Source organism: Saimiri boliviensis, chromosome 3 (assembly GCF_048565385.1).
Source record: "Saimiri boliviensis isolate mSaiBol1 chromosome 3, mSaiBol1.pri, whole genome shotgun sequence".
Lineage (NCBI taxonomy): Eukaryota > Metazoa > Chordata > Mammalia > Primates > Cebidae > Saimiri > Saimiri boliviensis.
The window spans coordinates 76,597,924-76,620,566 of NC_133451.1; the positions used below are offsets into that span (position 1 = coordinate 76,597,924).

Genomic DNA, 22,643 nt, shown 5'->3' on the forward strand with positions numbered 1-22,643 from the left:
CATTTCCATACATCTTCTGAAATCTAGGCGGAGGTTCTCAAACGTCAATTCATGACTTCTATACACCCGCAGGCTCAGCACCACATGAAAGCTGCCAAGATTTGGGGCTTTTGCTTTCTGAAGCCACAGCCTGAACTCTACATTGGCCCTTTTCAGCCACAGCTGCAATGGCTGGGACACAGGTCACCAAGTCCATAGGCTACACACAGCACAGGGATCCTGGGCCAGTCCATGAAATCATTTTTTTCTTCTGGGCCTCCAGGCCTGTGATGGGAGGGACTTCTGTGAAAGACTCTGACATGGCCTGAAGACATTTTCCCCTTGGTCTTGGGGATTAATATTAGGCTTGTTACTACTTATGCAAATTTTTGCCAGCTTGAATTTCTCCCCAGAAAAAAGATTTTCTTTTCTAACACATAGCCTGTGAATTTTCCAGACCTATGCTTGCTTTTCCTTATAAAATTGAATGCCTTAAACAGTACTCAAGTTACCTCTTGAATGCTTTGCTGCTTAGAAATTTCTTCCACCAGACACCCTAAATCATCTTTCTCAAGTTCAAAGTTTCACAAATCTCTAGGGCAGGGGCAAAATGCTTCTAGTCTCTTTGCTAAAATATAACAAGAGTCAACTTTGCTCCAGTTCCCAACAAGTTCCTCATCTCTATCTGAGACCACCTCAGCTTGGACCTTATTATCCATATTGCTATCAGCACTTTGGGCAAAGCCATTCAACAAGTGTCTAGGAAGCTCCAAACTTTCCCACATTTTCCTGTCTTCTTCTGAGCCCTTCAAACTGTTCCAACCTCTGCCTGTTACCCAGTTCCAAAGTTGCTTCCACATTTTTGGGTATCTTTTCAGCAACCCCTCACACCCTACTAGTACCAATTTACCATATTAACTTGTTTTTGTGCTGCTGATAAATACATACCCAAAACTGGGAAGAAAAAGATGTTTAATTGAACTTATAGTTTCACATGGCTGGGGAGGCCTTAGAATCATGCAGGAAGTGAAAGGCACTTTTTACATGGTGGCAGCAAGAGAAAAATGAGAGAAAACCTAAAGTGGAATCCCTGATAAACCCGTCAGATCTTGTGAGACTTATTCACTATCAGAAGAATAGCATGGGAAAGATCGGTCCCCATGATTCAATTACCTTCCCTGGGTCCCTCCCGCAACATGCGGGAATTCTGGGAGATGAAATTCAAGTTGAGATTTGGCAGGGAAGAACAGCCAAAACATATCACGCCTCATTATACTCCCGCCCTTGCTAACCACTATTAGGCTGTTTTTCCCTACAGATTAAACAAAATCAGCCCTTTGGAAAGATTCATCCCACCCTTCATTAAGCCAACACCCTGACGCTGCCCCTCCCTTTTGCAGTTTCCACAAAATAATCAACCGGCATTCCTTCCTGGGAAGAGATCACTGACCATGGGCTGGTTCTTTTTTTCCCCCCCATTCAGATCAAGTTTCCATGTATTCAAAAATAAATAAAAGTTTAAAAAGTTGTTTCACTAACTTTAATTTCAGAACTGACTGACATCAGGCGTTTCTTATTTTCAAAGTCCGCCCTTCAGAGAAGATAAAAAATTTCTGAAGTCCACCTTTGGATTCTTTTGGGTTTCATTCCGACTAACATACATTTTTTACAATAAAAACCTGGAATTATATAGAAAAACTTTACCCCAAACTGGGAGGGAGCCAAGAGGAAGCCAACATTTCATTGAGAAAAATGGCTCACATGTTTGAGAAGCAAGAAAATACTGACTATCCAGATGCATGTGTTCTCAAAATTGATACTGGTCTCTTGCCTTTGGAACCAGACATATCACGATTTGGGTTTGCAGTCCTTTTCTTTGGTGTGTTCAGGCTGAGTTTACTTGTAGGAGCGGTAGGATTGCTAGTCAATGCTGATGGAAAGCTTCTACTCCTACCATGATGTTTCACTGTTCTGTTGCATATTTTACAAGTTGTTGTTGATTACAACACTTTTGGAGCCTTTGAACTTTTTCACAATTTTTGCTTCTTTAAAACTGAGTGTATAATTTCGTGCTTCTCAATTAATCAGTTTCTGTATTTTGGGTACCAATGCGGCTTTGGGTTTGAGACACACTCGAGAGTTATCCAGAACCAACAATTGCAAACAGTACAGACATGTTTCTTCAAAAGCGCTCTTATCGTAGGAGATGGTGGGCTTGGCTCTGGTAGCTGTTGTGCAGTCCCTGCACTAAAGCTTCAAGCTAATGCTTCTGTGTCATGGCTGTCACTGTTGCTTCCTTGTCACAGGGACTTGGTGAGAAAACATGGTGCCAGAAGCTGGCTTCCACCATGGAGTAGTTCTTGCCAGCCTAAAGAGGGTGCGCAGTGAGGGTCTTCATGTCCTTGGCTTCACTTTTGTTTTTTGTTTTGTTGTTGCTGTTTTGAGACAGTCTTACTCACTCTGTTTCTCAGGCTAGAGTGAACTGGCATGATCACAGCTCACGGCAGTGTCCCAGCTAATTTTTGTATTTTTTATAGAAATGGGATTTTGCCATGTTTCCCAGGCTGGTCTTAAATTCCTGGGCTGAAGTGATTGGCTCATGTTGGCCTCGCAAAGTTTTTGCTGGGACTACAGGTGTAAGCCAACATGCCTAGCCTGTTTCACCTTTTGACATCAGGGGCCCCAGAACTCCACCCTGAAATCACGCTAAGGCCACCATTTTTTGAACATGGGTCTCATGGAGAGGTGTAAGGTAAATGGATGTACTTTGGTCAAGAATAGGCCAAGGTAGACATGCAGGCCAGTATGACTCAGCAAGTTTGGAGCGCAAGTGCACAACTCCTCTTGTTATATAACTTGTTTGTGTAAGCTCATACTTGGCTGAAAGCCACTATTGTTTGTAAAAGTTATAACTGCCCTGTAGACTCTGTACATGGGACACACACTCAGAGGGAGAGAGTGAAGCTTCTGAGCCTGTAGGGAGAGCCAGCTGTCTTGCAGACAGACATGGGAGGACCCAGAAACCAGCAAATTTGCCAGGGAATGCAGCTATAAGTGTGGGAGTGACAGGAGCTGCCGAGCTGGCTGTTGAAAAAGGATGCAGCTGGAGCAGGCAGCTGAGACAAAGGAACAGTGTAAGAAAGATGCTGAGTAAAACTATATTTCACCTGCCAATGTCTCCCAAGTGTTCTTTCGGTTATCTGCCACCCATTCACCCACTGCCATTGGATCTCAGCATAGGCTGGAACCTGACACTTGGAGTGACAAGAGGCATGAAAGTCAATTGCATATGTGTTTCTCATTTTATAAACATGCATGACTCCTCCTATAGCTTATTGAATATGTATATTTGGCCACCCACTTCAGTATAAATTCCTGTCTTATTCTTCTCACCCTTGAAGTGCTTGTTTCTGGCTTCTGATGGGAAATTATGCTTCCTAGCCTGTCAGAATGGCCACCTTGCAGGCTGCAACCATTTATGAGAAATAAAGTTCTCTTTTCCAAACTTACGAACCTCATCATTCCTCAGTTTTCATTTTTTTTTTTTTAAACAAAAGTGATTTTGAGATCACAAACAATTTATTTGAAAATAGTTTGGTCCTTAACCAAATTATAATAGATATGGTAGCTTTCTGAGCTACTATATAATAGCTTTCTAAGAACATTATATATATGTTCACTTATATATGTACATTTATATATATCTCATATATAACATATAATAGCTAGCTAAGAACACTTATATAATATATATCATATATTATTAATATAACTATGTATTATACAATATAATAGCTTTCTAAGAACACTTAAACAACAGAGAACTTGGTCTTAAACCAATCAAGATGAAATAAGAAAATAAGAATAACTTTGTTTTCAGTTTCCCCATTTGTTAAATGAAAAAGAAAAAGAAAAAAAAAGAATGACTTGGTCAAGTAGCCTATCATGAAACCATGAAGAAATTTGTGTGTCCACGTCTCTGACAGATCTTGCACTTTAACCATTGTAAGTAAAATGGCATTTCTATGGTTAATATAAGTAAAAAAAAAAAAATCTCCTATTTCAGAAAACTTTTCTACAGAGAGGACAAAGAAAACAGTGTTAGGATTAAAGAAGCATTAAACCAGAATGCGATGCGCAGCTCAGGCAATCTGCTAAAGAGGATTGCAGAGACAGAAAGAAATCTGCTGACATACAGCTAACTGGTAACTGGACATAACCCATCACATTAGGCAGGTGAGTTGCAAATTGGAGTCAGGTGATAGCCAAAGTTAGCCCATCTCCTCTCAGGAGACTAGGAAGGTAGGGTGTTATCTTCCCTGATGGTTACATTTCAAAGAAATGACTCCCAGGTCCTTGAGAAAACATTCCTGAACTATGAGCCTGGAAAGAAGTTTATTTAGCTATTAAAAAGGCTTACATACATTTGAAAAAGACTGAGAAAGAAATTCTTTAAAAAAAACAAAAGTCAGGGGGAGTAGGGAGGTGGGTCTTTTTCCTTATTTTCAACAGGAGGAATTAAGTTTCTTATTCACCCTTACACACACTCTGGGGGTAATCAACTGAATTCGTGTTGGATAATGAGGGATAAAAGGTAATTCAGCAAATGTCAAGGATACAGTTTTCCTTTCTGGCAAAGCAGCAGAAACATACTCACTTCCCTAATTGCCTAGACCAGGGTTTTTCATACTTAGCACTGTAAACGAGAAAAAATACCTTTCCTTCCACTCATCTTAGGTTCATTGGCTGGGGGTCCCCGTAACAAAAAAACAGATTAACAAGAGAAAAGCATCCACATTTATTTGATGTAAGATTTACATGACAGAGAAGCTTTCATACGGAAATGAAGGCCCAAAGAAACGGAGTAAACCTGAGTATTTTTATGCCAGGTTTGATGAAGAGTGGACAGTCGTGGAGAAATACAATAGGGCAAAGAGTATGACCTAATGGTAATAAACTAGGGGAAACTTAGCAAGTCTTGCTTATTCAGACTCTTCTGTGTGTCTTTGTGCCTTTGAACATAAGGATGTTCCATTTCTCTTGGTGTACATAGGGCACCTCTCGTATAAGGTCTTATGACCTGCTTCGGGGAAGCTCGGAAAATCTTTCCTGGGTTCCTTTCCTTTTCCTTCCTCTCCCCTCCTCCTTTCCCTCTCCTTCCCCTTTCCCTCTCTCTCTCCTCCCCTCCCCTCCCCTCCCTTCCCTTCTCCTTTTTTTCTTCTTTCTTACAGGGTCTTGCTATATTGCCCAGGCTGAACTCGAATTCCTAGGCTCAAGTGATTCACCCACCTCAGCCTCCCAAAGTGCTAGGATTACAGTCATGAGCCACCACACTCGGCCTGTTTTTTGCTATAGGGGTGTCAGCTGTGAACCTTGAGACAAGTGAGGAAAAGATATTATCTTTTCTCCCCGACACCATTCTACTAATTTCAGTGATTGGCTTTGCTGTGCCAGGCAACCCCAGTTCAGTTCTGTAATAGCCCCAGATGATGTCTGATCACCCTGGCCTGCCTTCAGCAAGAATCCTGTTAGGCTGGTTTAGCCAAAACTCCCCTTACCCTGCATGCTTCCTTTTATAATTTTCCATCCACTGACCTGTATCCTGCTCCTTGGCTGTAAATTCTCACTTGCCCATAGTATATTAGAAGTTGAGCCCAATCTCTCTCCCCTACTGAAAAAGCCCATTACAGTGGTCCCTATATGTATCTGAATGATCCTGAATGAAGTCTGCCTTTTGAAGGGGTTAAGAACCTGCCACCCTACAATATGCTGCTCTGGCATCTAGAGAATTTTGAGTTAGAGGCACTCAAAAAACAGCAGATGCAAGAAGATCACTCTGACCTTCCTTCTGTTTCCTAAAAGCAGGAGATGAAATTCCCATGTGAGGGATAGTCTGCCTATTCCAGAAGGAAAGTATCATTCCTATCATCAAGGATGGGAAGTTGAGGCTGAAGGAAATCTGAACAAACCAATTTGTAGGCTAATCCTTATCTTCCTAGTTAGTCACTGCACCACTAGTTAACTTCCCTAGCCCAAGACCCTTTGCTGTGTCACATTTTCACCATTTACTACTCTTTGTTTAATTATTTATACGTGTTCATTTCTTGTATTATATATTACAGTGTAATAATTTAAAAAGTGTTCATTTTTAGCAGTGTCTTTGGGTCTTCATTTCCTTATGAAGTCCCCCGTGTGCCATGTAAAACTGTACTAAATACATGTGTATGCTTTTCTCCTGTTGATCTCTCTTATGTCAATTTTGTTCTCAGCTTGCAGGGGGTGGGAGTGTGTGTGAAAAAAACAAACCCTGAAGGAAGAGGTAACATTTTGCCTCTCTTTAGTAGGGGAGGAAAAATAATGGTCTCCAAACTTCATGAGCTCTTAGCTGGCACTCCTTGTAACAAAAGACAGATTAACAAGAGAGAAACAAACAGAAGTTTAATAACATGTATACCTCCTGTAACATGGGAGATAACCCAGAGATATGAGTAAATCTCTAGAGTAGATCTCAAAGGAAGATTTTAGAACCTCAGGTTTAAATATCATTATTCTCTGAAACAAAGAAATAAGGATGGAGGGAATGGCCAGCTAAGATAAGATGGCCAGAAAAAGCATCTTAAACAAAGGTATCTTTGTTATACAGATTTAAGTTGATGCCTTCCTTCTTTATTGATTATGCATCTCTAGAGATTTAGTCTTCCTTCTGGTGCAGAGAGGGAGACACATTTAAAAATGGAGACTGCCTTTATAGCTGCAAATTTCTCTTACACAAAAGGGTAACTTTCCAGAACTTCTCCTGTGTCTGCAGTTTCTCAAAATAATCAGCTCAAAATAATCCGTATGCCAAAGAGGCCTATTTTGGGGTGGCATATTCTGGACTATGGCAGTCACATTTTGGAGTGGTATGTCCTGAGCCCTGTCACTTACTGTGTTTTAACAAGAATCATTAAATAATTTTTTCTCTAGCAGAATTTAGTGTGCCATTGGCATGCAGCACCAATCCAGACCCCAAGAGAGGGTTCTTAGACCTCTTACAAGAAAGAATTCAGGACAAGTCCATACAGTAAACCGAAAGCAAGTTTTTGAAGAAAGTAAAAGAATAAAAATAAGAGCTACTCCATAGGCAGAGCAGTGGTGTATACTTAGAGTCATTTCTTGATTTTATGCTAAACAAGGGTGGATTGTTCATGAGTTTCCTGGGAAATAGGTGAGGAATTTGTGGAACTGAGGGTTCCTTGCCTTTTTAGACCATATAGGGTAACTTCCTGTTGTTGCCATGGCATTTGTAAACTGTCATGGCACTGGTGGAGCTGTCTTAGCATGCTAATACATTGTAATTAGCCTAAAATGAGGAGTGAGAATGACCAGAGTAACTTTCTTCACCTTCTTGGTTTTGGTGGATTTTAGCTGGCTCCTTTACCGCCACCTGTTTTATCAGCAAGGTCTCTGTGACCTGTATCTTCTGCCAGCTCCTATCTCATCCTGTGACTAGAATGGCTAACCTCTCGGAATGCAGCCTAGTATGTCTCACCCTTATTTCCTCCAGCCCCTGTTCAAGACAGAGTCACTCTGGTTTGAATGCCGTGCTTTCTTCCCAATGGGTCAGTGAGGTGGAGGTGGAAGCCCATGCCTTTAACAGCCTCTTCTTCTTTTTTTTTTGAGACGGAGTTTCACTCTTCTTACCCAGGCTGGAGTGCAATGGCACGATCTCAGCTCACCGCAACCTCTGCCTCCTGGGTTCAGGCAATTCTCCTGCCTCAGCCTCCTGAGTAGCTGGGATTACAGGCACACACCACCATGCCTAGCCAATTTTTTTGTGTGTTTTTAGTAGAGACGGGGTTTCACCATGTTGACCAGTATGGTCTCGATCTCTTGACCTCGTGATCCACCCGCCTCGGCCTCCCAAAGTGCTGGGATTACAGGTTTGAGCCACTGCGCCCGGCCAACAGCCTCTTCTGATCTCCCCCAGCACTGTTTCTACTTCTCCTCTTCAGTTCCTTAACACTTTTGATACAATTATTTATGAGGATGCCTTATCACTGCTACTAAGCTGCACTTTTTGTTAGAACTGTATCCTATCAGATTCACCTTTATGTCCTCTGTAGCACACAGCAAACCCTCAGTAGAAGTATGGGTGTCATGAAGCAACTTCAAACGGGAACCAAACTGTTATCCACCTGTGTCTTAAACTGATGCCTTTATGGTTTTCACAGTAAGATGAGAGACAGATTTTCCACAGTGTTCAGATTCTGGAAGCTGGGCCCCTTTCTTCCCCCTTGGCTCTCTGGACTTCATCTTTCCCTTCTTTGTATCATTTCTTGCTCATATTTATGGAGACATACACCATGGCCAAACAGCTTAATTGTTCCCCTCTTTGCTGGCCAACAACAACATTTTCTCCAGTTCCCATGGTCCTTAAAGGTACCAGAATATGTCACCCCAAAATATGCCTTTACGAATTATTTTCAGCTAAAGGCAACTGAGAGACAGCAGACACAGGAAAAGCTCTGTATCTCCTGATGACTGCCTGAAAACAAAGTGTATTAGTCTATTTTCACACTGCTACAAAGAACTACCTGAAACTGGGTAATTTATAAAGAACAGAGTTTTAATTGACTCAGTTTCCACCTGGCTGGAGAGGCCTAAGGAATCTTCCAATCATGGTGGAAGGCAAAGAAGAAGCAAGGGACATCTTACGTGACAGCTGGAGAGTGGGATGGAAGTGCCCCACACTTTTTAAACCATCAGCTCTCATGCGAACTCAGTCACCATCACAAGAAGAGCAAGGGGGAAATGTGCCACCGTGATCCAATCGTCTCCCACCAGGCTCCTCCTCCAATTCGACATGAGATTTGGGTGGGGACACAAATCCAAACCATATCATTCTATGCCTGGCCCCTCCCAAATCTCATGTCCTTCTCACATTGCAAAATACAATTATCCCTTCTCAACAGTCTCCATTCATTTCAGCATGAACTCAAAATCCCACAGTCCAAAGTCTTATCTGAGACAAAGTAAGTCCCTTCCACCTATGAGCCTGTAAAATCAAAAAGAGTTACCTCCAAGATACATTAAGGGTACAGGGATTGGATCAATGCTCCCATTCCAAATGAGAGAAATTGGCCAAGACAAACAGGCTACGGGCCCCATGCAAGTCCAAAACCCAGCAGGCCAGTCATTACATCTTACAGTACCGAAATAATTTCCCTGGACTCCATGTCTCACATCCACATCATACTGGTGCAAGAGGTGGGCTCCCAGGGCCTTGGGCAGCTCTGCCCCTGTGGCTCTGCAGGGTACAGCCCTCATGGCTGCTTTTACAGCTGGAGTTTAGTGCCTGTGGTTTTTCCAGGCACACAGTGCAAGCTGTCAGTAGATCTACGATTTTGGGGTCTAAAGGACCCTGGCCTTCTTCTCACAGCTCCACCAGGTGTGCCCCAGTGGGACTCTGTGTGGGGGCTCTAACGCCACATTTCTCCTCCACACTGCCCTAGAAGACGTTCTCCATGAGGGTGCCTCGCCCACCTGCAGTAGGCATCTGCCCTGGACATCCAGGCATTTCCATACATCTTCTGAAATCTAGGTGGAGATTCCCAAACCTCAATTCCCAAACATTTTGTGCACCAGTATCATGGGGAAGCTTCTAAGGCTTGGGGTTTGCACCCCCTGAAGCCATGGCCAGGCTGTACTTTGGCCCCTTTTAGCCACGACTGGAGCTGGAGCAACTGGGACTCAGGGTGCCATGTCTGAGGGTGCCATGTCTGAGGCTGCACAGAGCAGCGGGGCCCTGGGCCTGGCCCACTAAGCCACTTTTTCCTCCTGGGCATCCAGGTCTGTGATGGGAGGGACTGCCATGGAGGCCTCTGAAACGCCCTGGAGACACTTTCCCCAGTGTCTTGGCTATTAAAGTTTGGCTCCTCTTTACTTCTGAAAATTTTACAGCAGGGTGGAATTTCTCCCCAGAAAATGGCTGGGCTGCTCTGCTTCCCTTTTAAACATAAGTTCCACAGTGCATGGTGGCTTATGCCTGTAATCCCAGCACTTTGGGAGGCTGAGGGGGGTGGATCATGAGGTCAAGAGATCGAGACCATCCTGGTCAACATGTTGAAACCCCGTCTCTACTAAAAATACAAAAAATCAGCTGGGCATGGTGGCGCGTGCCTGTAATCCCAGCTACTCAGGAGGCTGAGGCAGGAGAATTGACTGAACCCAGGAGGCAGAGGTTGCGGTGAGCCGAGATCGCACCATTGCTCTCCAGCCTGGGTGAAAGGGTGAAACTCTGTCTCTCTCTCTCTCTCTCTCTCTCTAAATATATATATATATATATATATATATATATATATATATATATATATATGTGTGTGTGTGTGTGTGTCCCAGTTTCAGATAACCTCTTCGTTCATGCATATGAACATGCAATTTTACAAACAACCAGGTCACATCTTGAATGCTCTGCTGCTTAACAATTTCTCCTGCCAGATATGCTAAATCATCTCTCTTACGTTTAAAGTTCCACAAATCTCTAAGACAGGGGCAAGATGCCACCAGACTTTTTGCTAAAGCATAGCAAGAGTGATGTTTACTTCAGGTTTTAATAAGTTTCCATCTCCATTTGAGACCACCTCAGTCTGGACTTCGTTATCCATATCACTATCAGCATTTTGGCCAAAAACCATTCTACAAGTCTCTAGGAAGTTCCAAAGTTTCCCATATCTTTATCATCCTGTCTTCTTCTGAGCTCTCCAAACTGTGCAAAACTCTGCTCATTACCCAGTTCCAGCACTGTTTCCACATTTTCAGGTATCTTTATAGCAGTGTGTCATTCCCAGTACCAATTTTCTCTATTAGTCTATTCTCACACTACTATAAAGCACTGCCTAAGGCTCGATAATTTATAAAGAAAGAAATTTAATTGACTGACAGTTCTGCAGACTTTACAGGAAGCATGACTGGGAGGCTTCCGGAAATGTACAATCATGGCAGAAAGGGAAGCAAGTACCATCTCACATGGTGGCAGGAGAAGGACAGGAGCTGCCGCATCACGTTAAATCAACTCACTAGAAATCTGTCCCCGTGATCCAATCACCTCCCACCAGGCCCTTCCTCCAATTCAACATGAGATTTGGGTGGGGACGCAAATTCAAACCATACCACAAAGTAAGTAAATTTTTTTTGTAAAAAAAAAATTTTATTTTTAAAGGACATTTTCATTTGTACAGATGTCTCTGTACCAAGGAAAGAGCTACTCCAGGGAGACAAGCCTCATCCCCTACCCCCACCCCGCCCCGAGAGAGTATTATATGCACAACAAGGCAAGTCTTCTTTGCCTTACCTTCCCCCCTTCCCTTTCCCATAACTTGCTTCCCCTGCTCAGAAGCCCAAAGCCCCTTTTCTTTGTGTAGCCTAGTCTGTATAAAAGCGTCAAGCATCTGGCTGCCTCCTTGAGTCACATTTTCTCTCGTTTGTACATATATAAATAAAATTAGTTTTTCTTTCTTGTTTGTCTGCCTTTATCAGTTTGATTTGTGGGCCTCAGCCCCTGAAGCTAGGAGGATAGAAGGGAAAAGATTTTCTTTTCCATATCCCCCAATTAGTGACCAATTTCCTGTTCCTATAAATAATTTAAGGAATACTGGCATTGGAATGGCTCTGATGGTGATGAGGAAGACCAGGCCATGGCTACCTATTTTATCAGAGAATGTCCTGTTTGGAAAACAGAGCCCCTCTTAAATAATTTAGAATTTGATGCAGGATACAATTCAAGATGCAATTCAGGTGAGGACAAAAAAAAAAAAAAAAAAAAAAGAATTTGATGTAGGGAACCAAATACAAAAATGTTGAGAGAATTGAAAAGTCAAACTAAGGATGGGAAGGCAAGCCAGAAAGGAGCAACAGCAGGAGGCTGTGATTACCCATCAGACTAGAAAGAGCAAGAGAAAAGGTGGTATTGGGAAGCCAGGAGCCAAAACCACCACCACCAGTGGGAACTAACCATCTTCGAGCCTGCCCAAGGAGCTGAGGCTGCAGGGAAGCTGGGACCTTAGAGCTGACACAGCTCGAGATGCTGCCAGGTCCCCCGCCAGTGCCTCCCACTGGGAAGGAAGAACTTGTCCTTTACTCTCTAGGTTCAGTAGCTCAGGGCTCATGGATTTAACAGATAAAAGGCAGATTCACAGGAGAAAAGACAGTTTGTGTGCGCAGCGCCCACATGACAGTGCTTAGTGAGGAGTCACTGGGTGACGTGTGGTGGTTAGAATCTGGGGCTTACGTTCCTACCTTCATAGGCGAAAGGGAGAAAGGAGAAAAGGCTCCTAAGGAAAGAACAAATAGATTTCTTTAGGAAAGACAAATAGGTTTTTAGGGAAAAAAAAAAAAAAAGGAGACAAGAAAGTTTGTAATAACGTTTGTCTGTGCAGATGTGAATAGTCTTTCTGTCTTCTTCCTGACCATGAAGCTACTCAGGAGAGGGGATTTATGGAAGGTTAATGCTTGGTCTCTCTCATGGGAGTAAATCTGCTCCGAAAAGGAAATTTATGGCCGCCTTATTTAGAAGTTTCTGCTTTTTGTCAGAGAAAGGAAGCTTTGAGAGGGCTCCTTTCTGTATCTGTTGAATCTCAAGTGTCTTCAGCTTAAAATAATCTTTATATTTTCAACCTAAATAACAAACAGAGAGAGGCTCTCTAAAAGAAAAGATGTTTATTTGGGAATAGAGCATTGCAATAGGAATGCACGGACTACAGCAAACTTGCATTTTTAGGGAGGTAAGGAAGACAAAGGTTTTTAAACGAAAAAATGAGGATTATGTAATTGTTTTGAAATAACTATCCTTGGCTATGAAGATCAATAATGATGGTGGCACCAGTCCAAGGTTGGACTGGCAGTTGCTGGGCAGAAGTCCTTGCAGAAGTATTTTATGTGCAAAGTTGTGTTTAGTTTTAGAGTCTTTTTCATTGCCAGCCATGCAAACATGAAAACTCTCTCTTTATGTCCTTCCCTGGCTCTATGTCAGTATTTTCTTAACATCAGTGACTCCATTTTGACTCTGATATCTTTCACAATACCAGCTCTGCAGGTCCAAGTGGGTTCCCACCGACCAGACCTAACTGAGCACCAGGTCAACAAGGGAGGCTGGCAAATGGAAATTTCTAGGCTCTAGCCCCTACAATTCAGAAAAGAGCAGGGATGGTTCCAAGAACAGATAAACAGCCAGCCCATTTCTTTTTGTGTGGTCACCGGTGCTGTAGTGCCACTGTGGCCCCTTCTGGAGTACTCCACCATGAAGGAGACACTGCCCACCCCCAGACAGCAAGCCCAACCCTTCACTTCTGGGTTTCTTTGAATTGCTACCGTGATGGTACTGCCTGAATAGCGGGAAGAGCTTTTTATCTGAGAGACTGCCACCACCCTCCACAGTCGCACACATGGCACTACTAACTTACAATGGTTTGTAAGTAACATGAAACTGAGGTGTTTAAACAAAACACCCCAATAACACTCTGAAGCTTCTTAATTCACAATACAGATGTGGCAAGTGTTGAGGTAATTCCTTCCAAGCCACTTGAATTACCTGTGGAACAATTTATCTGCAATTCTAGCAGAGACCAGCCAGGACATCTGTTACCAAGGGTGGGATCCAAGCTTCTCATTCAACAGATGATTGAAGTTCATGAAGGAAGACGGAACTCTTGAGCGGGTTTCTCTGATGTTAGTCTGCTTAGTGGTCTGTTTCAGACACAGGAACTCAACTGATCATTATTTATGAATGAAACCACTTGCCATTATGAATCAGTAACATGCCAATTATACATTTGGAATAAATAATGGGAAAGACTTTTACTCATTGCTGAATTGGTAATAAATAAGTTTTGACAGTGTCTGCTTATTTTGCTGGAAAAGACAAAAAAGGACACATGAAAGTTGTCGGGGAGCCACAGCCTCCACCTGCCGCCTGCTCTGTCCACAGCCACAAAGTGCAGACACAGCCACTGCGTGGCTTGTTCTTCTGCCTACGGTACTATTCAGTGAGGCATCAGACCATTCTCACATTTTCCTGTGTGTAGAGTCATGTCCTACTTTTGTGCTTCCCTCAAGGACTTTCAGCTTCTCCTGAAAGAGCACGTGTTCATTCAGCCCAACATCTTGGCAAAGGCAAGTCTTTTTGGCAGCAGGGCCATTAATGATAGTAGGTGCTGGCAAAAATGTAGGCAGCCAGGGCTCAGGGGAAGGCAGTGACCCAATTACTGACAGCTGTTAGAGCCTCGTTTCTCTGCATTTTAGTTTCCCCAGCAGGGTGGTGCCGACACCACCATCACTAACAGTTAATTTTGATTTAGTATGTCTGCACAGGCTGGGACAACGAAAGTGCAGACTGTTGCCTATGAAAGCTCAACCTCACCTTGAGGTCGTTTTGAATTGCACCTGCTCAGGCCCACGTGATGGGTGGAAGAAGCTTTCCAAGGTCATTTCAGCTTCTGAAGGCCTCCTCCTGTGGCAGGAGTCTTGAAAGGTAGACTTAAGAGCTATGCAAAGGGCTGAAGTAACTTATATAAAACCCTCTTTCTACTCCCCTGTGATCATACTAAGGAAAAAAACCAAGAACTAAAATTAAGTTAAAGACCAAGACCCAGGTTTTATAACAACCAAATGTCAAGCTTATGATAGTATTTTAAAAAATGAGCTAAGTGGAGATTTTGAACAAATATTGGAGGGTGACAAAGACTCTCTTCTTAACCAAACTTTATTTATTACTTTATGGTTTTTTTTGAACACAGGCACACCATTGTATTCAGATACTTCATGTTTTAAAAATAGATACAGGGTTTCACTCTGTTGCCCAGACTGGAGTACAATGGCATGATCACATTTCACTGCAGCCTGCATCTCCTGGGCTCAAGTGATCCTCCCACCTCACCCTCCCAAAGTGCTAAGATTATTGACGTGAGCACCATGCCCAGCACAAACTTTAAAAGACTCCTTTGAGTCCTCTTTTTGATGAGACCTCACCTTTGGCCATGAAAACTACAGACTCTCAGTACAAATGATTTCATCCACACTCTCTCTTCCCCACTAAAAGACATGAACCACCAGTAACATAGACTCTAGCAGTTAAGGCTGAACCCCTAGGATGAGCCCCAACTCCCCTTAACGTGTCTGCCTGGGAATGCTCAAGGCTGCTGGAGAATTACTGTTTGTTCCAGCCCAAACCTGGTAATAGACAGGCCCCTTCACCTGCCTGCTGTAGAGCAGTACCTTTAGAAAGTTTGCAGGCGTGGGTGCTTTCTCTCCCTTGTTGTGATGCTGATCTTTCACCTGAGGGCCACTTTTCTTTTCTTTCTTTTTTTTTTTTTTTTTGATGGTTGAAGCGATTCTCTTGCCTCAGACTCCAAAGTAGCTGGGATTACAGGCTCCCACCACCACATCGGGCTAATTCTTTATTTTTGGTAGAGACGGGGTTTCATCATGTTGGCCAAGCTGATCTCGAACTCCTAACCTCCGGTGATCCACCTACCTCAGCCTCCCAAAGTGCTGGGATTACCTGCTTGAGCCACTACACCTGCTGGCCATCTTTTGAAATGCAAAAATTCAGGGAAATAACTCTGCTCTTCTTACAAGATCTCCTAGAGGGGTGAGCACTGTGCTCTAACTTGCAGCACTATCTCCTGTCATAAAGATGTCAGGGGAAATCTGCTTTTGTTCCACATAAGCAGCAATGAACAAACCCAGTCCCTGCTTGAGCCGGTCTAGTTCCCTCATGTTACTCCCTCATTCTCCTTTTAAAACACCCAGTCACCTCTGCACAAACCTAAGTAAGCTCAGTTCACACTGGATCTCTTCCCCGCTGCAGTGGTTATGACAGAATGAAGTCTATTTTAGCGCTTTACTAGTGTCTGACTTTGTCTTTGACAAAGGTCAGATACATTTTCTTTTTGTCATAGGAAGCAGGGATTCGTAGGCAGACCATGGAGCCAACAAGGTCAAGATTAGGAACTTGACCTCCAGATGGCTCTGCCCATATTGCGGTTGCATGTGCACACCTCCATCAGGCATTTCACACGTGCCCTCCACTGATCACGGGGGAGACCAGATGAGAAAGTAGTGATGGCTCAGCACAAACCAGGAGCTGCTGCTCTTTTGGTTTCTCGTTACTGCCTTAAAAGCTCTAGTAGACAGTTGGAAAAAAAGGATGGTGCAGCTCATAGCCTCTTCTTTGTACACCTCAGCTGTAAGAGTACCTGTGCTCTTGCTCCTCCAAATGCCTTCTCTCTGACATCCCCAATTCTCCCATCCTTTTAGCATCTAGTGCATGGTCCCCCTCTACCACAGCTCTTTCTCAGACTCTACCTCCCACTTTGCTCACTCTGGTAACTAGAACATTTATCTTTCATAGCTGGCATCTCATTTTATTATCACGGGTGGCTCATGGTTCATGTATTTATATTTTGCTACTTCTGAAAGAAATAAGGACCAAGTATTCCACCTCCTGCTTTCTACACGTATCAGGCTGGTATATTGAAACTACTCAGTAAAATGCACTGACGTATTTTAAGTGAGCTTTCAAATGGCTTTGACAAATTTCAGTAAAATGATGTTGAATTCCTTCATCATTTCTAGGATGGACAATAAACTTTTATTATAACTCTCAAAATGCTTACAAATTTATGCAAAATCAAACTAGTGTTGCTGCACTTTGTATGTAGTAAGTAGTCTATTGCCTATGGATTTTTTTTCCAATTTTATGTGTGATCATACAGTAATACTATATTTTACCACAAAGGAAACTCACTTAGCATTTGGCATTATAATAGCTAGTTCTTTACACTTACATTGCTGTTAGCATACATTTTCATAACTTTATGCATATCTCTTTCTTATGATAGTATACTTTCTGCCCATTTCAAAAAGAGGAGAAAGGTTTGGGACAATGTTATAGACTAACTAGATGGCTCATAAAAACTCCAAATTCCAGTTACCTGCGGTAATTGGATCTTTGTTGTTCTGTTTTAATCAATTAAGGATAGGACTTTTAAATTTTACTTAACTGTTATAGTACTATAAATAAATACTTTAATACTAATACTATAAATAAAATCTTTTCACTGGAGAAAAGTGCAATCAATAAAAATGTTAGGTATCCATCACAGTTAACTTCTATATAGTTTTCAGGGATATAAAATAATCCTGTCATGGATATTTTAGATTGCTCATGTGCTAAGATCCAGAAGGAACTTTCCAGAATGGTGGTTTTCCAGTTGTGTTCCACAGCCCCCTAGGATGCTGAGGAATTATTTTCAGGTGTATTGGTTTTCTATTACTGCTGTAACAAATTTCCACAAATGTAGTGGCTTATAATAGCACAGATTTATTACTTTACAATTCTGGAGGTCAGAAATCTGAAAAAGGACTTTCTAGGGCATTCAGGAGGGCTGTGTTTCTTCTTGAAAACTCTAGAAAATCATCCACTTCCTTGCCTTTTCCAGCTGCTGGAGGTTGCCTGCATTCCTTGGCTTGAGGCCCCTTCCATCTTCAAAGCTAGGAATGGCTGGTTGCATCTTCCTCAGATCAGATCACTCTGACTCACTCGCCTGTCTCCTTATAAAAACCTTCGTGATTACATTGGGCCCATCTAGATGATTCAGGTCGATCTCATCATCTCAAGTTCACTTGACTAGCAAACTTAATTCATCCACAATTCTAATCCCCCCCTGCCCTGTAACAAAACATGTTTATACATTCCAGGAATTAGGGGTTGAACTTCTATGGTTGGCCATTCTACTGCCTACCACACCACGTATCTCACAGATTTGAGTTAAAATTCTAAAACAGCAAAAACAGGTTATTTAAAATATTTAGAAGAAACAAAACACACTCAAATGCAAAAGGTACAGATTTTATTTCTGGAGATAGGGTCTTACTTTGTTGTCCAGGCTGGAGTTCAGTGGTGCAATCACAGCCCACTGCAATATTGAGCTCCTGGGCTCAAGCAATCCTCCTGCCTCAGCCTCCTGAGTGGCAGGGACTACAGGTGTGCACCAGCACAACCAGCTAATTTTCTTATGTTTTGTAGAGAAGGGGTCTCCCTATGTTTCCCAGGCTGATCTTGAACTCCTGGCCTCAAGCGATCCTCCAGCCTTGGCCTCCTAAAATGTTGAGATTATAGGCATGAGCCACTGTGCCCAGGCAATGTCCTGAATTTTAAACACCAGAGTCTACCAGTGTATTAACTTATGCTGCTAGGTCACTCGTTTGTTTCAGCACAGACCTTAGACAAAAACTTCTGCTGCCATTAATGTGCAGATACCTCGTTTTGGTGGGGAGTCTGATCATCTAATACATGTGGTTCAGTTACAGCAAAAATCCAGTTACTTCCTCCAGAGTAATAACTATTCGAAATGGCAAAATTTTTATATATTCCATACTTGTATTTCTCTTGAAAGACATTGATCACATCTTCAAGAAGTACTTCAAGTGGCCACATATCACTTCCATAGCTTCTTCCGAAGACAAGGATCAAAAGGCTATTTTAACAATGAAAAATGAAGGAAGTGAAGCCTACTAATTCATCATACCCAGTTTTCTCCTCCAAGTTTGCTTCAGAACATTGTAAACATAATCATAAGGGACAACAGAGAGCTCAAAACCACCAACTCAGTGGGGAAGGCAGATCACACTTCTGAACTGTGCACGGCAGAGTCCCTTGTTGGTGTGCAGTCAACAGCAGAAAACAATTGCCCAATATTTTGGTGTAATTATTCCAGCTGTCTGGAGGGTATGGCTCTTGGAAAACTATCCACTTATTTTATTTAGTCTGGTGCAATACAGCTTCAACCCATTGTCTTTTCTCATATGTATTAAAGTCTTTCAGGAATATTTGAGTGAATTCATCATATATGTAGGATTCATTCATTCATTCATCCTAAAGCTAGGATCCTGATAGATCCTACATTTTCACAAGAGGAACCTTAAAAATCATTGTTGCTTGTCAATATTGCATTTCTTGTGATCTTCACACCTACATACGCTTTAAAAATAGAAGAGAAATAATAGTGTATTTCTTGACCTTGCTTCAACCTGGACATTTTCCATTGTATTTAGAGAGTGAAGATTGTCTCACAGATACAAAGGTAACATGAGAGCCTTTATAAGAAGTGGATATATTCCTATTCCAGGTTAGGTATGAAAGGTGAAGTCATAAATTAGATATTTTCCTTTGAATCTGATCTTTCTGAATTGTGCTAAAATAGCTCTCACTGTGTTGACATCTATAGTCAATGAAGAATAAGCCACAGGATTCTAATAGGTTACGATAAAGAAAAAACTGTTGTTCTCCCCGCCCCAAAATTTTAATGGCTTAAATAAATTAGTCTAATTCTCTTTCACGAAAAACCTGAAGTCTTAGAGAGAATTTCTGATTCTGTGATTGCTTGCATGTCTCAGATGTTTATTTTATCTCTATACTAGGATGGGCATAGAGTGCTAGGGCCTTTTCTCTATACCTCTGAAGATATGGCTTTACTGTCTTTTAGCATAGCAATAAATAGGTATTAATAGAATTCTCATTCCTTTGGTCTCTAATCTGTTCTGATTTTTTCTCTCTAGACACTTTATCCTGAGTGTTCTGATTTTTCATTGCCATGTGTCTAGGTATTGGTCTGGACCTGGTGGGGCCCTTTCAATCTGTTTTTCATTAGCTCCAGGGAAATTTGTCTTGTATTTATTTGTTCTCTCCCTCTGGTATGCTTTTTAGACATTCAGATGTCTGAATCTTTCCTCCATGCCTTTTCTTTTTCTTTCATAGTTGGCAAAGTTTTTGTTCTATGGTTACACCGCTCAGAAAGATTCTTCAACTCAAATTTGGAAATCACCAATTGGCTCTCTAGGTCTACTACTCCTGCTATCTAATCCAGCTTTTTTTTTTTTTTTTTTTTTTTTTTTGACACAGAGTCTTGCTCTTGTCACCCAGGCTGGAGTGGAGTGGTGCAGTCAGGGCTCACTACAACCTCCACCTCCTGGGGTCAAGCTATTCTCCTGCCTCAGCACCCGAGTCGCTAGGATTATAGGCACGCACCATCATGCCTGGCTAATTTTCTTGTATTTTTTTTTGAGACGGAGTTTCGCTCTTGTTACCCAGGCTGGAGTGCAGTGGCACGATCTCGGCTCACCGCAACCTCCGCCTCCTGGGTTCAAGCAATTCTCCTGCCTCAGCCTCCCGAGTAGCTGGGACTACAGGCATGCACCACCATGCCCAGCTAATTTTTGTATTTTTAGTAGAGACGGGGTTTCAACATGTTGACCAGGATGGTCTCGATCTCTTGACCTCATGATCCACCCGCCTCGGTCTCCCAAAGTGCTGGGATTATAGGCATGAGCCACACAGCGCCTGGCCATTTTCTTGTATTTTTAGTAGAGATGGGGTTTCACCACATTGGCCAGGCTGGTCTCGAACTCCTGGACTCGAGCAATCTGCCTGCCTCCACCTACCACAGTGTTGGGATTACAGGCATGAGCCACTGTGTCCAGCCAGCTACTGAGTTTTTCATTTTGATCAAAATATTAATTTCTGATATGTTAATTTGATCTTTGTCTTCTATCTATCTAGCATCTACCCTAAAATATTATGATTTTTCTAGCATCTTGATCTGTTGCTTATTAATTGCCTCCTTAGATTGTAATTCTTCTGTTTACTGAATTGCTGTCTGTTTTATGGTATTGACTTTACTCATAATCATTTGGCATTCTTGGTTCTCTGAGCAACTTAGTACCTGAGAATCCTTGTTTTCTGCTTTTTCTGTTACCAGATAGTGTTAACATGCTGAGGGTTTGAGCCAGTAGCTTTTCTCTGGGCATGCAGAGGCTATCTCCTTTCATTCCTTGCTGGGTCCTGTGGGACACTGTTTTAGCTTTGTAGAAAATGCCACTAGTGTGTGCTGTTCTGTATCAATGGGGGATAGGAAAAGCCTGCCAGCCTAGGACGCTCCATTTGGCTTTTTAATTATCATAACCCTATCTGTTGCCAGTCTTCACTGTTTTTCTGCATTATTATATATTTGGGCTATTTTCAAATCTCTATTTTATTTGTTTATTTTTTATTTTGAGATGGAGTTTCTGTTGCCCAGGCTGGAGTACGATGGCATGATCTTGGCTCACTGCAATCTCTGCCACCCGGGCTCAAGTGATTCTCCTGCCTCAGCCACCTGAGTGGCTGGGACTACAGGTGTCCACTACCATGCCTAGCTAATGTTTGTATTTTTAGTAGAGAAAAGGTTTTACCATGTTGGCCAGGCTGATCTCAAACTCCTGACCTCAAGTGATCTACCCACCTCAATCTCCCAAAGTACTGGGATTACAGATGTGAGCCACTGCACCCGGCCCAAATCTCGATTTTAAATCATTTCATGTGATTTTAGGCAAGAGGAAGGGCAAACACATATGCTTAGTCTGCCATCTTGATCCACCCCTTTCCAAACACACGCAGAGTAGCTTATGCTGCAAATAAACACAATCAAAAACAGAATTATCAGTGTGATCATGGATGAGTCTAGGCTCTGTGACGTGATGATGGGGTGACCCTGGCAAGCCTCACTTTCCACACTGGTAATGTGAGGTAGAAAACAGCTGCAAGGAACCTAGACAAAGTATGAAAGTGTTGGATATAGTGTCTGCACTTGGCAAACCTTCAATACATGGCAGTTTATTGTCACCCTTATTATTGTCATTGAGCATAACAAAAGAAAATATATACTTTTGGCCAGACACAGTGGCTCATGCCTGTAATTCCAGCATGTTGGGAGGCTGAGGCAGGCGAATCACCTGAGGTCAAGAGTTCAAGACCAGCCTGGACAAAATGGTAAAAACCCCATCTTTACTAAAAATACAAAAATTAGCCAGGTGTGGTGGCACATGCCTATAGTCTCGGCAACTGGGGAGGCTGAGGCAGGAGAATCACTGGAATCTGGGAGACAGAGGTTGCAGTGAGCCAAGATTGTATCACTGTACTCCAGCCTGGGTGACAGAGTGAGACTCCATCTCAAAAAAAGAAAAGAAAAAAGAAAATGTGCACTTGTCAACATAATTATAAATTACTAGAAATTATTAAATAAAACCATGTATAACAATGCTTATTTTTGGTGTTACTTCTTGTCATAATGAGATGGAGTTCAAAAGCTACAGTGATGCTGGTGTGGAAACGCTCTCACAAATGAAAGCATAAAGTCAGCGAGGGTCTCACCTTAGTCGTTCCTGAAAAAAACCAGCGTGGAGATGTGCTGAGAGAGTGGCTAGGTTTGGAAAGGCTCATACTTGACCCAAATATGGGTGTGCTCCAATAGAAAAGTATCTTTGGGGTAGTTGTTTAGATTTGTAATGCAAAGCAGAAGAGGTTTGGACATCAGAAAGACCTTAAAGTTAAGCATCTTAGAAATGGGCCAGCTGGCTTATAGCTTGAAAAGCATCAGAAAAGAAAAACAATATATATAACCTGACACCACACTGGAATTACTGACATTCTACTGTTTTGAAGCCCCTAAGAAGGAACTGTAAATACATTCTTTGATGCTTCAGCATAGTCAGATGACACCTTCAAAAATTCCACATTTGAATCTTTGATTTGCCTGAAGTTTAACTTGGTTTAAAGAAATGGGTAGAAATCAGCTCTCTCTCTATTTATT

General features: G+C 42.3%; 1 pseudogene; it reads right to left on the minus strand.

Annotated features, from left to right (window-relative positions):
- Window positions 1–1,558: 1,558 nt before the first annotated feature.
- On the minus strand, window positions 1,559–2,257 carry LOC101044236 (UPF0711 protein C18orf21-like; annotated as a pseudogene).
- Window positions 2,258–22,643: the final 20,386 nt, after the last annotated feature.